The following is an 8,358-nucleotide window of genomic DNA, read 5'->3' on the forward strand; positions in this document are numbered from 1 at the left end:
TTAAAATTTTATAATGAGGTCAACCATGTGTAGAAAGCGAGAATCTAAAACGATGCAGAAAAGAATGGAAGTCGTAGATAATCAATTACCTAACGTAAAAGGACATAGGTGGTTCGGCTAGATTGCTTATATCTACGATGAGATGAGATATGTTTCACTATCAATCAATGGATAATAGGGCTATAGCCACAAGTCCTCACACTTCTCTTAGATTGATTACAGAGAAGAACTGTCACTACAAATTTATAGCGAAACTTTATTTATGTATTTTTTGAAATACTCGTATAGCCTAAAAAATTTCCTCGGGAGTTGTCCCCCCCAAACCCCTGCCATAGACTTACTACTTTTTCGAGACCCCGGTAAAAAAAATTAACATGCAAGGTGAGCCAATTCGTCTGGGCCTCTTAACAAAACTTCATAATCAGTCGACAAATGCAAACAACGAAATGGAAGACATTGTACCCCAACACCATGTGATTAGGATTGTATCTTCTTTTAGGGGAATAAAAAACAACTATTGGTCGGTCAGCAGGGGAGGAATAGTCCCTTGTATCAGTCAATCAATCAGTAGTAAACAACAATAATAGCAAGGTAGAGTAGTCCCAGTAGTAGGGAAATAGTCCGATTGCCTAGCCCCAGCGGAAGGGAGAAAATTTGGTGGCTACCTTCACCCTCTGATAATAGTCAGGGAAATGGAATCCCATAGGTAAAGGTGGAAAATAGCCTGCTTTAGAAGAGGGCTAGCCGGCACAAATGAGGTGGCTTATTTGATTTAAAAATAAAGTAGAAATTTTTGTAAACATGATTGTGTAAATTAATTTAAACTATTATTAAATATATAAATTAATTTAAACTCTTATTAAATATGGTAATCACACTTTTCAAATGAGATATTTATTTTTCTTCTTAAAATAGAAAAAAAAAATTGGTTGTAAAATGTAATGAAATATAATTACAAGATTTGAAATATTTAGGAGTTGGTTTCACAAATCATGTTAGGTAAGAGTAAAATATCCTTGGGGTACCTGAAGTTTGGATAAACAAAATCTATGGTATCCATATTTGAATTTGATAAGAGAAATAGACACATTAATCAATCATTGCATCATGATGATATTTTCATAATTTTTAAATATTTATTTACTATTTATTTCTTGACAACCAAACTAAGCCTAAATATTTGTATGTAATGATTTCAATAGTAAATTTGTTTTGGAGAGCGAATTTGGTTCTGGGAAAAGAACACACCTGCATTGTCCATTTATAAGTAATTATTGGAAAAGAGATCTTCGAACCTACAACATTTCTACACTTTTTGAAGGAGTGAATTTTTTTATATATGTGAGAAGGCATTGAAAATGCCTTAGGCTCAGAAAAAAAATTTCCGTAATTATTTTAAGAGATAGTGTTTCTCATGGGGAAGCGCGGCTCTTACATGTGTGAGTAAACATCAATAGAGGTATCATTTTTCATTTCATGGGGACGGGCCGATCATATCTCCTTCCATGTGTCTGGATGTTGGACCACACTCCACTATGGAAAAAAATTCCCCTTATTTTAAATGTCACGTTCAACACTTTTCACATTTTGAGATAAAAAGGTCTCCTACTAACTTGGTTTAATACTGAAATTATGGATTATGAGAGAGAGAGAGAGAGAGAGAGAGAGAGAGAGAGAGAGAGAGAGAGAGAGAGATGGATTAGGGTTGAGCTATGGACTTAAATAGAAATGCCCAATTGTCCAGAGAAAAGTGGTTGGACAGGGTTGAACCATGCACTGTATTTGCTATTTAGCCATTAGCCTGTAGCCATATGTACCAGTCTAACTAATTAATAAGATTATTTAGTTTGGTCCAATTATAAGGTACGAATGTTGAGACTTGATGATCAAGCTATCGAAACAGCCTCTTAACATTTTCGGGGTAAGGCTACATAGTTCTCGTCTCCTCAAAACTTGCACGATTATTTAATCATTAATCATACTATCGCCAAATGAGATGAGACCTGATTTGTTTCCATTTAGCATTTTCACTTCTTAGTATAACATTGGCCGAACGGATACTTACTATTTATAGTTCATTATCATTTGTGGTAAAATTTTATATGAGACACGTGACAAATTATTAGATGGCTCAAGGCCAGTTGTACACGAATAAATTGTAAGAACCAAGAGAATCCAATATATATTAGATAAGATGGCCGGGCTAATATTGGCTCTTTACTAAATGGATATTGGACATTATACAAAGGACTTGGTGAATCTTTCTTTCTTCGTGCAACTTCTTGTAATCAAAATGTTCAACTGATCTTTTGTAATCTTATTATTTTACTTTTAAAAAATTAGAAAAAAATTCTTGCACCACCCCAATAATTAATCCAAAATTCACGTGATACTAAAACTTTTGAAAAATATCAATCGTACCAATCTCAACAACCGCATTAACCTTTTTTTTTTTTTTTTGATAAAATACTAAATTCATTAAGCAAACTCATCTATGGAATAATTCCTACCGAGGAAAGACAAATTTACAAGAAATAAAGGTGGGGCACGCAACCATGTTCTAGAGAAGTGGAACTTGACAGCCCCACCCACAAGAAAATGTGCTTCCTTATTAGAAGATCTAGGAATGAAATTAAACACAACTAAATTAAAATCTAAAGCTAGAGCTACAATATCTTCCACAATGGAGCATGTCGCCCAATCCAATGACGAGGGCATCCCATTTAAGGCCCCAATTAGACCTTTGCAGTCTGAAAACACTGCAACCTTGAAGAAACCAATACTTTGGGCAAGCAGGAGGGTGTCCCGGACTCCTTCAGCAGTTGCAGTTGAACCTGAAGATCTCCAACTAAACTTGCATTTTGCCGCAATAAAATTTTTTCTTCTATAAAAAATAATAGCTCCTCTTCCTCCTTTCTTGGACTTCGAATTCTCGGCTCTATCAGAAAACACCAACACAACGTCTGGTACAAAAACAGGAAGGCTAAAATTATAAGTGCAATAGGGAGAAAAAGGGCTCCTATTGGACAAATGAGGATTAAATAAGCGTTGGGAACCCAGTCTACCTTCTTCCACTGTATGATGAAAAGCTGAAATGGTAGCAGTTAAACATGAATTTTCAAAATTAAACACTACCTTGTTCCTTGACTTCCAAATTTGCCAAAACAAAGAAGACCACTGGATGTGGCAATCTCTTTGATCGGGACAGTCCTTAAACTTTTTCAAAATGAAACTTACCAGATCAATAAACTCGGGCTCATGAAAGGTAGAGGAATCCAGACGGAAAGGGGATACCTGCCAACATGATGCCGCAAAGGAGCAACTAAAAAGAGTATAGACCACAGTTTCTTCCTCCTCGCAAATAGGACAAATGGCTGAATGAGATATAGATTGGAGAAAAATCAATTTATTTAGAGTCAAAGTATTAACACAACACCTCCATAGAAACATTTTTATTTTTGGTTGAATATCCAATTTCCATAAACCCTTTCAAAACAATGAAGTATTAGACGAAGAAGATTCAACTGATGATAATGCCAAATCATTATTTGAATTAATTGCTAAATGATATGCCGATTTAACTGAAAATTTACCTGATTTGGAAGGTCTCTAATATCATGAATCTTCTTTGGGAGTGATGGGTAAGGGAGTTTGCAATATAGCCTTTGCTTCCCTCGATGGAAATGAAGAGTATATGAGAGTGTCATTCCACTGTTTAGATGGAGAGTGAATAATGTCTACAACTTTATTAATGGAATCATTGTTTGGGGGGCATAGAATCCTTCCTCCAGGGAAAGATGGAATCCAAGGATCAAGGATGGATGTGGATTTTCCATCACCAATGGCCTTCTGGAGACCGTCACATAGGAGGGACCTCCCATTCAAGAGACTCCTCCAAGCCCAACAACAACCATGCTTGGGTTTAGCATCCAATAAAGAAGAGGAAAGAAAATATTTTCCCTTATAAACTTTCACCCAGAGGGCCTCTTCATTAGACATAATTCTCCAACATTACTGAGCCCAAATGGCCAAATTAAAACTTTGAAAATCTCTTCTACAAAGCTTGTCCCATCTCACCAAAAGACCCCTTTACCTTCTTTATCTTTCCACCAAAAATGTTTGAGACATCTATTCAATTTATTACAAATAGTTAAAGGGAGCAAGAACATGGACATGGGATAAAGGGGAATACTTGTAGCCACTGACTTCATAAGGACTTCTTTCCCTGCAGAGGAAAGCCAACTCTCCTTCCATCCAACAAGTTTAGATTGGACCCTCTCGACTAGACTAGAAAATAAAGCTCTCTTAGTCCTCCCAAATTCTGTGGGGAGACTGAGATACTTCCTATGGATAGGCACAACCTTAAACCCAAGGATAGAAGAAATATCGTGTTCCAGCTCAGAAGACACATTTGGGATAAATAGGACATTTGATTTAGCAACACTAAGCTCTTGCCCAGACACCACACAAAAGTTATTCAAAAGGTTCATAATGATGTTACTCTCCCAAATACTAACCTTAGAGAAAAGTAAACAATCATCAGCAAATAATAGATGAGAGACAACTAGGCCAAATCTACTGGTTTTAATACCAGAGAGCTGATTTTGTAACAGCCTGAAAGAGATAGCGAGATAGGGCCTCCTAACAAAAGAGGAACAGATAAGGGATGAGGGGACATCCCTGTTTAAGTCCACAAGAAGGATTGACATGGCCAATGATGTTACCATTGACTCTAATGTGGTAAGACACTGTGGATACATATTGCAACACCCATCTAACCCATTTCTTAGCGAAACCTATTTTGAGGAGCATGGCCTCTAGGAAAGGCCACTCTACCTTATCATGGGCCTTACAAAGGTCAAGTTTCAGTGCCATATGGCTGGATTTACCGTTGGATGTGCGCATTTGGTGAAGAATCTCATGAGCAATATATATATTGTCAGAGATAGACCTTGAAAGCACAAATGCACTTTGAGAGGGGCTAATAAGGGAATTCAGGATGGACTTAAGCCTAATAACCATGCATTTGGCAATAACTTTGTAGACAACTGAGCATAAGCTAATAGGCCTAAACTGACTAATCTCTTCAGGGCTCTTCTGCGTAGGGATCAAAATAATGACAGTATTATTAAACTCTTTTAACATGAAGCCATTGGAAAAAAACCTTTTGATAGTAGAAATGAGGTTAGGGCCAATAATATTCCAATTTGATTGGAAGAATTTGGCCAGCATTCCATCAAGACCCGTAGCTTTATAGGCTCCAATTTGAAATAAAGTTTTGTTTATTTCCTCATCAGTGAAATCCCGACATAATAAATCATTTTGGAGCTGAGTTATGCGTGTTGGAACACATTGGAGGAACTCCCCAATTCCAGAGGGCTGGGAGGAGGAGTAAAGGGCCTCAAAGAAAGAAGATATGAGTGACGCTAAGGACTTAGGGTCATTGACCCACTCCCCTGAAGCATCTTTAAGGCGAGAAATATGATTAACTTGTCTCCTCCTAGCAGTAGCAGTGTAGAAAAATGAGGTATTTCGGTCACCAACTTGTAACCATTTGATGCGGGATCGTTGGGTCCAATATACCTCCTCTTGATGGAGAAGACTTTCTAAACGTTTCCGACACTCATCCTCTAAGGATTGAAAGTTGGGGGCAATAGGATTCTTTTGCAGGTCCTCTAAGGCATCCCTAGCCTTAGCAACCTCAATCCTTGTATTGCCAAAGGTGACCCTACTCCAAGATCTAAGCTTATTCCCACAATATTTTATCTTCTTACTCGAAGAGTAAAGGGCAGACCCATGGTATGGAAGATTCCAAGCATTGGAAATAATAGAGGACAAATCTGGGTGGCCTTCCCACTTGGCCTCAAATCTAAAACCAATGGATCTACGCTTATGGGTGGGGTCAAGGTGCACTATAAATTGGGAGCGATCAGACCCTATCATGGCAAACCTATGAACAGAGATGGACCCATGATCCCTTAGAAGAGGTCCATTGGCAAAGGCCTTATCAACGCTTGCCATAATAAGATCATTTCCTTTCCTTTAATTAGACCAAGAGTAAGGGGGACCGAAAAAATTAATTCCACTAGCTCACATTCATCTATAGCATTTCTGAAATTTAAAATTTGGGAATACGGTTTTACCTGACCCCCGAGCTTCTCCTCTTGACAAAGAATTTCGTTGAAATACCCGAGTAAGAATTTCATCAGATACCCATTTGTTAGTTACAACTCATTGGAAGAATACCTATTCTTCCAACCCGACACCCTTTAGAAAAATGCTTAAATTGTAAATACCTATTCTACCACTAATATTACAAAATATGAGTAATGCTTAAATTGTAAATACCTTTTCTAAGAATCTTATCTTCTTAAATTCTAAGAAAAATGCTTAAATTGTAAAGCCAATAGTTTAATCTGCTTAAAAAATGATTTTAGGGTAGACCCGTTTAGAGCCCGTTTAGAATTAAAAAGGCTCATAGCCAGTTTAAGGCCCGTTTAAGGTAGCTCGATTACAAACCGTACCATGCCCCCACGGTGCAAGGATTTCACACCACCAGGCCCAGTAAGGCCCGACTGAGACCGACCCAGCTCGACTGATTGACACCCCTACCTTGGAGTGTTTGGCATGAAACCCAACACATGGGCACATAATGCTCCTGGGGTTAGATCTTTTTTAAAGAAAAATATAGATAAAATCGACTGATCCAAGTTGATACAGGCGAATCCGAATCAATATCATATTAGTATCGACCTCAAACCTGATCCAAGTTGATACAGACGAATCCGAATCAATATCATATTAGTATCGACCTCAAACCCTATGGTGTTATTAATCATCATTTCGGTGATCAATAATGGAAAATCATCTATAGGACAAGCCTGATTGAGATCTCTAAATACTAGGGATGTAATTGGATAGTCAAAATCCGAATTCGAATTTGCATTCATATTCGTTTAGAGGTATCTGTATGCTCAAAGGCTATCCAGATTAAAATCCAAAATATCCAGAAAATAATTATCAGATCTGATTAATAATCAATTAATGATTTTGAAGGTTCTTGAAGTTTAAACAAGTTCTAAAGAATGAGGAAAATAGTTAAAATAACTTAGAAATATGGATTAAGAACAAATTATATTCACTGGGGGGAAGAAGGTCCGGATTGCACGAGTTAGAGAGTAAATGGATAGTTGAAAATCCCAATTCAATCTGTATCTGTATTCGTTTAAGAGTATCAATATTCGATCAAAAAATATCTGAATCTAAACACATCCGATCGAAATTTGATCCGTATCCAATCATTTTACATCCCTAATAAATACCGAGATCTACCCATTCTTATTCTTTATGGGTACAAATGTCCACAGCCATGATGCAATCCAATCATGGATTCTAGGGATTCTAGAATTGGAATTTACATTTGATAGTCACGGACCTCATGGTTGGCTCACCTTTCTACATCAATTCCATAAATACGATGCAAAACTTTTCTTTTCATCCAAACAATTTTTATTTTTATTTATTTATTATTATTATTATTTTTTATTTTTTAAGCATTGGTCATCCAAACTTTAAAAGGTCCGGATAAAGTGACAAAAGGAAGAGTGAAAAAGGGTAACTGCCACATTTTCCGTTTAAACAGTAGTTTCAGTTTGAGTCAATTCAGCTTCAAGAAACCTAGGGTTCAGGCGATTCTGGTGAATTCCCACCAATTATGGATCCAGTTTCCTCTCTAATGACTTGGGTGTTCAACTATTTACCTTCCACCCATGAAATTAAATTCGTTGCTCCTATGTTCATTATTGTATATATAAAAATTCAACACCAGCTCTTTTTACTTCAAATATATTTCTTTTCACCCTTGTAATCATACGAAATGAGACAGATGTCAAATGTTCATATGTACGGTTAGGTGATTCCACCCATGAAATAATTGGGCCGATTTAAAGACACATCCCAACACCTAGGAATACTCATCCAAGCAATTGATAGGGGTGAGATAAATGATCAGCATTGGAGAAGATCTTTTTCTGTTCTAGACTGGACAAATCAAACCACGTTCGGCCTGTCAAGAAATGTCATTCATAAGCCTAACCTTAGTCTGTGGCCATTAACACATCTACGTCTCTCCTTGTAGACAGAGACCCAATTGATTCAAAACTAAGGCAAAGACCATCTCCAATCACACATTTTCCTGTCTTCTCTGTTGTCTCTGCTCTACTCTTTTCTTCTTGTCCTTTTGGTAGAGAATCTGCATTATTGGTTTCTCTTCCAACAAATCCAGAGGCTCGTGTAGAACGTGGAATCTGGATTGGATTGCACCAATTCGCTCCTTCGATTGGTTGAATCATCAGAAAT

General features: G+C 37.1%; 1 protein-coding gene across 1 annotated transcript in view; it reads left to right on the forward strand.

Annotated features, from left to right (window-relative positions):
- Nucleotides 1–8,358, forward strand: part of LOC122092215 — a 68,252-nt gene that overhangs the window by 34,975 nt on the left and 24,919 nt on the right. The window lies entirely within an intron of this gene.

The sequence above is a fragment of the Macadamia integrifolia genome, chromosome 10 (genome assembly GCF_013358625.1).
Source record: "Macadamia integrifolia cultivar HAES 741 chromosome 10, SCU_Mint_v3, whole genome shotgun sequence".
NCBI classification, from domain to species: Eukaryota; Viridiplantae; Streptophyta; class Magnoliopsida; order Proteales; family Proteaceae; genus Macadamia; species Macadamia integrifolia.